Genomic DNA, 8,524 nt, shown 5'->3' on the forward strand with positions numbered 1-8,524 from the left:
GAGAGGAAGAATTGGAGGAAGTAGAAGGTTGGTGGGTAACTCTAGAATCGTCTAGTTGCTGACTCGATTGTTCAGGAATCGCGGTGTTCTGAACGACAGAGGTTGAGAAGAGCCATACAAGCAAGCTGATTGTCAATCCTGGAAGCGATAATGTGGCCGTATGGGTTGCACAAACATCCCCCAAGAGGAGAAGGGACTAGGATTTCCCCCAAGGGGAATTCCTTGGTTGGTGGATTCCATTTTCCCAATCTAAGATCAACGTAGGAAAGGGTGATGATTATTCCATTTAAAATAAATTTTAGACGCTTTGACACAACTTGTTTTTTCAATTTTAAAGAGTCGAGAAAAAAACAAAAGATGACTCTAGTCGCCTTCGATTTTTAATGAGCCTAAAGTGAAAAGTGCTCAGATGGACCTTTTCCGTTAAGGAGTCTGAAAAGGAACGAAAGGGATTGCTCTGGAAATCTAGGTAGATGGATTACCAAACCAATCACAAAACTACAGAATACTTTTTACGGTACGGCAGTCAATCTTCCTGAATGCTGTGTTCAGTGCATTGCGATCGATAGGGCGGCAGATACGGCTTCCTATGGATAAAGGATTAAACCTATTGTGGTCTCCCAAAATATACTCGACGGTACATGGGAGCACAAGTCTGTACTGGCACTTATCGTCTCAAAGTGGAGGAATCACCCAACCATCAGTGAGAACAACAGTTACCAGGCTTTACGACGCCGGAATACGTCTCTAGCCTAGACTTCTAGATGTTGTGCATTAGGTTCCAAAGCGTTGTTAGATTCATTAAATTTATTTTATAGTTGATCTTGCTTAAGAAATTTTCCTTTCAGGTTCACCGCGAGATGTAGATGTACAATTCCTAAAATGCAATCTAAGATGATAAACAGTCTTTTATCTTCTTTGTGCAATGAAAATCCTAGCTATTAAGGAAAGAGAGACAGTATTCTTTCACAAAGAGCAAAGAGCACACACTAAATGCACTGTCCTAAATCAAACCAATCAAACAGTCTAAATGAAAATGCACATGCATGTATTTTTTTTCATCTTTCTTAGTATGTGAATGATAAAAAAAAAGCTAATGCGCAAATCTGAATTACTTTTCAAGCGACAATTACTAACAAGTTTCTTTTTCAAAATCAAAAATGAAGACAATGACAACACTTTACGATTTGGAAATGAATACTTTCTTTCGACACTAGAAAAATTACAAATTAAGACCAAATACAATAGTAACAAGGTAATCGACTATCAATAGCAACCAAACTCTTTCCTATGACTGAAAATGACACTTGCAACACTCTCAAATCAAAGGAAGACAGTACAATTACGTTACTTTTTGCAAAGGAGAACTGAAAATGACTCAACAAATACACAAAAACATTTACAGTTCTTTGCACATTGGAGGCAGAATAACAGCAAGGAAAAGGGGTTTCAACCAGAGATATACTGATTACAGGCAGCAAAATTTATGAATAGAACTGAAAAGAATGAATCACAGAAACCAAAACTAAAGAATGCCTAGTCTGATCAGCGCACCTGTAACACAGTGAACTTGAAATGTAGCGCACCTACTACACTCGGGAAGTGCGCTGAATTTCAGATTCACAGAACAGTACCTGCGCTGGGCCAGAGACGAGACTTTGCTTGGGTTCTAGGTCACAGTTTGCAGTTCAGTTCATGGGCTTTGGCTGAGCAAATGGTAATCAGTAATGCAACAATCAAGGGTAGCTCTAAGGAGGTTCTAAGAGCTACCATGAGGGCAATTAGAGAGTTTGTGAATCAGTTGTTTAAGTCATAAAAAAATCCCGGAGATTGACTGAAGCGGCATTTATCTACTTTGCATTTGCATAGAAAATGCAGTTCGAAAGCTACCTGGCTCGACTTCAGGCTCCGTCTGTAAGTTTATAAAATAAACAACAAGGAAGATAAACAAACAAACAAATTCATCCCCAGCGGAGTCGCCATTTTGTTACAGGGAAAAGTGTCTACATAGAACTGCTTATCCCACTAAGGTGTGGTAGCTACCTTAGAAACAAACAAAGTAAAGCTACTTTCATTTTTCCTTTATGAAATATAGATGAGAGAAGAACAAAGAAGACCAACCTCTGTCTTGCGCCAATCTCCTAGTTCGATTCCTCTCTCTCTTGATAGTCTTTCGCTACTTGCTCCCTTGTACGCCCAGCTTCACAGAGTACCTGTAAGATCACAGTAGCATAACGCTATACAAGAACATGGATCTATAATCATAAACAATCTAGGATCAGATGTAAATTGACCATACAAATGCATAAAACATAAATGACACAAGAGTATGGAGGAAAACTTGAATAGCTTTTATTGATAAATAAGAAAGAGCCAAGGGAGTTACAACCAGTTGTTCTGACCCAGCATCGTCCTCTCAGCAAGTAAGCCCTTCTTCACCTCATACAAAGCTTAGATCACCCAACACTATGATGTTGTCTCAAGAAACCAACAGCAATTCCTTACAATATGCAAAATTCCAGCCTCCGGATCTCCAGGATGAGGGACCCATATATAGATATCTGTAATGGAGATGAGTCAGCTTGTGATTTGATTAGTGTCTTCCCTCTGATAGTTCTTGCTTCCACTTGGAGATTGATGATCTCTTACTCATCCTTGGTCGAATTCATAGAGGCAAGTGTCACAGGAGAAGTTTCTGGAAGATTCCATGCTTCTCCACCTCGCGGATTGACACTGCCATTTGTCACTTCTCGCCCATCGCACCCCATAGAAGGGCTTTTTGAAATGAAACGCACCCACAGAGTGTACTTAGGTGAGATGCAACGCACTTTTCCTATGGAGCAGCTGAAATGATCCTGTTTTGACCAATTTTGAGCAGTTTTTCATGGAGAACTTCTGGGAGAAGCTGTAATCAGTTAGGGACTTAGGAGCCCTTAGTTTATGGACATTTCATGATTGGAGTTTCAGTGCCCAAAAATGTCTATAACACATATGTAGTTTACTATGTTAGTAATAACTTGGCCCCTATCGAGTTAAACTACACAGTGACTGAAAAAGAATTCCTTGATGTCATCTACGCCATCAACAAGTTCCAGCATTATATTACCAGGTATCCTACTTTTGTACACACATATCACGTAGAAATCAGGTATTTGATGAATAAACCCATTAGTCTTGGTCATGTTACAAGATTGTTGTTGTTACTTCAAGAATTTGACATCACCATAGTTGATAAACCAGGTGTTACCGGGAAAAGTGTCTATTTAGAGCTGCTCTATCCCACTAAGGTGTGACAGCTGCCTTAGAAACAAACAGAGAAAAACTACTTTTGTATTTCCTTTATGAACTATAGATAGAGAGGAAAAGAAAGGACCAACCTGTGTCTTGCGCTAATCCTTTGATCCAATCCCTCTCTTCTTCGACAGTCTCCAGCTACCTGCTCCCTTACTTGCCCAGCTTCACCAAGTACCTGTAAGATCACAAAAGAAGAACACTATACAAAGACATGGATCTATATTCATAAACAACTTAGGATCAGATTTAAGTTAACCATACAAATGTAACAAGCATCAATGATACAAAAGCATGGAGGAAAAACTCAAATAGTTTTTATTGATAAACAAGAAAAGATCTAGGAGGAGTTACAACCAGTGGTTCCTGACCCAGCATCAACCTCCCAAAAAAGAAGCCCCTCTTCACCTCCAACAAAGCATAGATCACCCAATACTCTGATGTTTGTCTCAAAACCAACAGCAATTCCTTACAATATGCAAAATTCCAGCCTCTGGATCTCTGGGATGAGGGATCCATATATAGATATGTGTAAGGAGAATGAGTCAGCTCGTGATTTGATTAGTGTCTTCTCTTTGTCAGTTCTTGCTTCCACTTGGAGACTGAAGGCCTCTTACTCATCCTTGGTCGAATTCAGTGAGGCAAGTGTCATAGGAGAAGATTCTGGAAGCTTCCATTGTCTCTCCACCTCGCGGAATGACACTACCATTTGTCATTTCTCGCCCAACGCACCCTCATAGTGCATTTAGGTGCATTGCAATGCACCTAGCCAGTGTATTTAGGTGCAATGCAATGCACCTAGCCAGTGGAGTAGCTGAAATGATCTTGTTTTGACTTATTCTGAGCAGTTTCTGGTGGAGAACTTCTGGGAGAAGCTGTAATTTGTTGACCTTGTTCCTTTAGGGGTTAGAACAACACTTTTAGGGACTTAGGAGCCCTTGGTTTATGGACATTTCATGCTTGGAGTTGTAAGGCAAAAAAATGTCTATAACAGTTGCCCCCTAAAGTATGAGGCCGTTAACCTTTTGGTGTCGGGTGAAATGCTTTATTATGAGGATCCGAAGTTCTTTCAATGCTGGGAGGAGACCTGTAATAAGATACAATACAATACATTATCTTCATACTGTTTTTCATGATCTAGCTGAGGCGGACATTCCCATGCTCAACTTTATAAATTCATTTTCATGTACATAGGACAGACAATCGTCTAATTGTAGACTGATGATTTTGATAGAGCCATCATCCTTTTGGTAGGATGATTATCTGTGCTGCAATGTTGTACATTTAATGTCTTTATTTCCCTGGATATATATCGGGTCTTCAATCTCGTCTGATCTTCACTCGAAGTACAAGTCGATCCATGTGAGAAATGTTCTGAAGTCGAACATGGAAAGACATCGCTTGATTACCAGTCAATGATGTAAACTGTTAACAAGCGCGAGAGGAATCACCGATAATGATAATGATCCTCAAGGTACTGCAGTACAATTCACGTGGTGTGAATAAAGGACTTGGCGTCGAACACCATGCAAAATCGTTCGGTCGAAGGTCATTGATGTAAACCTGTCGCCGGAAGTGAGAAACTTGCCATTGAGGCATGCAAGCTTCAAAGTACTGGATGGGGTGTTCCTAGACCAACTTCTTGGATAATGAGCTGATGTCAACAAGAAGTGATCCGTCACAGGAGGGCCTTAATGAATCCCACATCAATGACATGGAACGGAGAAAATGATTTTGATGGAGGTGAAAACGATCTGATGATATACGGTTCAGGGTGGCGGTCATGAAAAATGGAGTATAATGTATGGTAGTGGGTGGGACACAGGTGGCTTCTCTGGATGACTTCTCTTGAACATGTCGGTGACACTGATGTGATGGATTGGTAGCATTAACCCCAAATGTGGATGGTATGGTGTGACCATGGCGATGTGACCGGCGAATGAAACAACCCAATCCGACTCGGACACGGAGTGGAAGTGTCATGTTCAAGAGCGACTTGCTACCAATAAAGATTCTTTGAGTTTTCTTCCCAATTTTTCCCCAGTCATTGCTGACCAGTACCTCTTTATTTTTGTTAAGCTTCAGGAGGATAACATATGCTTGTTCTATAATTTGCCCTTCGGGCAAACCCTTTGCTATGTTTTTAACGAGCCTAGCGATAGTGAAACTCGTTCTCGTCTAAAGACAAGTTTGTCACTATTAATATTTTTAACGAGTTTAACGACAAAGATAACTCGGTCCTTTTCAATTTTAGAGAGTCTGAAAAGGTACGTAAAGGTAACTCCAAAATTCCTTTTTCGTCATCTAGTCCCTTAAGTCCGAAAAAGTATAAAACAATACAGAAGGGATGAATTTTCGATAGTTTTAACGAGCCGAACAAAACAAGCGCTCGATCGTTTTCTGCAATAATCCCTCAGGTCCAAAAAGATTAAAATCTAGATGAGGGATAGCACTCCCTATCCCTTTAACGAGCTGGAAGGCCAAGGACTCAGAAATCTTTTCATATTTTACGAGTTAGTTGAAAAGAGCTTAAAGAAGACTTGTCTTTTGAGGAACGAGTGATAAAATGGGTAGCAGCTGATTCCAGGTAACGTTTGGAATTTTCCAATCACGGCAGTGTCAGAAGGATGGCTAGTGAAATCACTCTTCGCAGCTGTTCCTCAAAATGGGTAAACAATCAAGTGGAGGTGAATGATCAGCCAATGAAAAAGTGGAGGTGACGGTGCAAACACGACCAAGGCTTTAATGGTTGAAGTACTACATTCATGGTGGTTATTTACCGGGGAATAGTTCATTTTTTAACGAGCTTAAACACGAGTGGAAACATTTGCTCATGTCTTATGTTTATTTTTTAACGAGCTTGAACTATGTGCTAAAACTGCTCAATTAATCCAGTCGTATGATAAGAATGTCTCATATAAAAACGGCAACTTTTAGAGTTTTTCCCCACATCCTTTCTTTATGCAAGTTAGGAAACGACTAATCCAAAAAACAGATAAATAATCGCTCTTTGCTTGCATTCCAAAAGGTTTTCATGCACCCAGGTATAAAACAGAGTTTCAAGGTTACCTCTACTTCTCTCCGCCAAAACATTTGTTTTACCGAGAGAGGCCTACCTCTTACAGGTTACCCAAAGATTGTTCTATTCACAACGCAAACAAAACACTTCTTTGGCAATGTCTACTGAAATAAACAAAGGTGAACGGATGGTATAGTGTGACGATCCCTGACATAACTTTGACAAGAGGATCTTGTTCCAGTCCAACTCCCTCTTCCAATCACGGACGGGAGTACGGAGGTCATATTCTCTCGCGGAAACCTACCTTATACCCGAAGTTTTCCTGCCGAGGCAGACCAAGATGCATGCCCCCTGGGTCTCAGTCATATCCCTCCGAATTACTCGCGCTCATCGGGAGGACAGACTGGAGATTGAGACATTTCTTGCGTGAAAAGACCATTCAGGGATGGTATATGACTATTTGCTATGCGTGATCCGGGAAATGAAAGTTGGTCTACGAGCTTGACCACTCTTCCTTCGTGTGGAAAACACATTACTCTAAAGAGTGAGGAGACAATTGCTCCCATGCAATAAATATAGTCTCGTCCAAGGAGTAGATTGTAATCCAGGGGTCCTTGAACTACCATTACGTTCATGCGAACTGTTTTCCTTCTCAATGTTATGGGCACATCGGGAAGGATCCCTAAAGGTCGACTGGTTCCTTTATCAAAGCCTGTCAGATTTCTCATCTCAGGCAAAAGCGATGGTGAACCAAGCGCTTTCCAAGCAGTTGAGGAAAGGATACTCACAGAAGCCTCCTCATCTATGATGGTACCAGCCATAACCATTCTATATATTTTAACGATAATTCGGAATGGTACACTTGCTGGTAAACGGGGTCTGCCTAGTTGATTCCAGTCGAAGGAGACAACTAGGTTGCTTGGAGGTGGGACCGAATAGACGGCCGGGTATGGCTCTGACGAACTTCCTTCCTGCGGTAAAGGAACGGGTAAATTTCCCCCTTGTTCGTCGGAGTCTGTGTTTATGAAGAGAATTTGGACGGTGTCATCCTTGTTCTCTTCAGTGACTATATCATCTGAAGATGAAACCTCTAAAGGCAAGACCGGGTCAACTACCGCCTCGACCTTTTGACTTTCGTCTGGTATGGATCCAGATGGTTTATCTTCAATGATAGGTGCTTCAGCCGACCACCTGAGCGGGCCAGCCGGATTTTCAACTAGTGACGGACTCGGCAAGAGTTTTTTATATCTAGGAGGAAGTCGTAACGATGAAACCGGATGATCATCCAAAACACTTTTAGCTTCATCTAAGAAGGGACAATGGTGGACGGCATGATCGCCTTCGCACAGTTTACAAGGAAATCTACATTTCCCTTTTTGTCCTGGGGCTTCACTTTCACTAGTTGATGGTGTGCTTTCAACATGATCATCAGGGGTTGACGACACCGGGTTGTGCAAACGAGGAGACCAGTCCCTTAATATCCGATGGATGCAAGGACAATCTCTGTGAAAGTGGTCTCCTTTACAAATGACACACGGAGATTTAGACCTGGTCGGTGCAGTGTGTGGATTTTCATTAAACGACACTCGTTTTCCCCCATTCGCCTTTGGCTCCTTCTTCTTCTTCTCTTTCTTCTTCTTTTCCTTCTTCTCCTTAGGAACTTGACTTTTGGCTTTACCATCTCCATCAAGCGAAGAGGAAGGAGGAGAGGAAGAATTAGAGGAAGTAGAAGGTTGGTGGGCAACTCTGGACTCGTCTAATTGCTAATTTGATTGTTCAGGAATAGTGGTGTTCTGAACGACAGAGGTTGAGAAGAGCCATACAGGCAAACCAATTTTCAGCCCTCGAAGCGACAATGTGGCCATATGGGGCACACCAACATCTCCCCAAGAGGAGAAGGGACTAGGATTTCCTCCAAGGGGAATTCCTTGGTTGGTAGACTCCATTTTCTCAACCCAAGATCAACGTAGGAAAGGGTAATGAATATTCCATTTAAAATAAATTTTATACGCTTTGACACAACTTGTTTTTTCAGTTTTTAAGAGTCGAGAAAAAACAAAATATGACTCTAGTCTCCTTCGATTTTTAATGAGCCTGAAGTGACAAGTGCTCAGATGGACCTTTTCCGTTAAGGAGTCTGAAAAGGAACAAAAGGGACTTCTCTGGAGGTCTAGGTAGAGGGAGTACCAAATCAATCGTAAAACTGCAGAATAA

The sequence above is a fragment of the Pinus tabuliformis genome, chromosome 5_2, assembly GCF_031772625.1.
Source record: "Pinus tabuliformis cultivar Carrire ecotype Pingquan chromosome 5_2, CPIR1, whole genome shotgun sequence".
In the NCBI taxonomy this organism is placed as follows: domain Eukaryota; kingdom Viridiplantae; phylum Streptophyta; class Pinopsida; order Pinales; family Pinaceae; genus Pinus; species Pinus tabuliformis.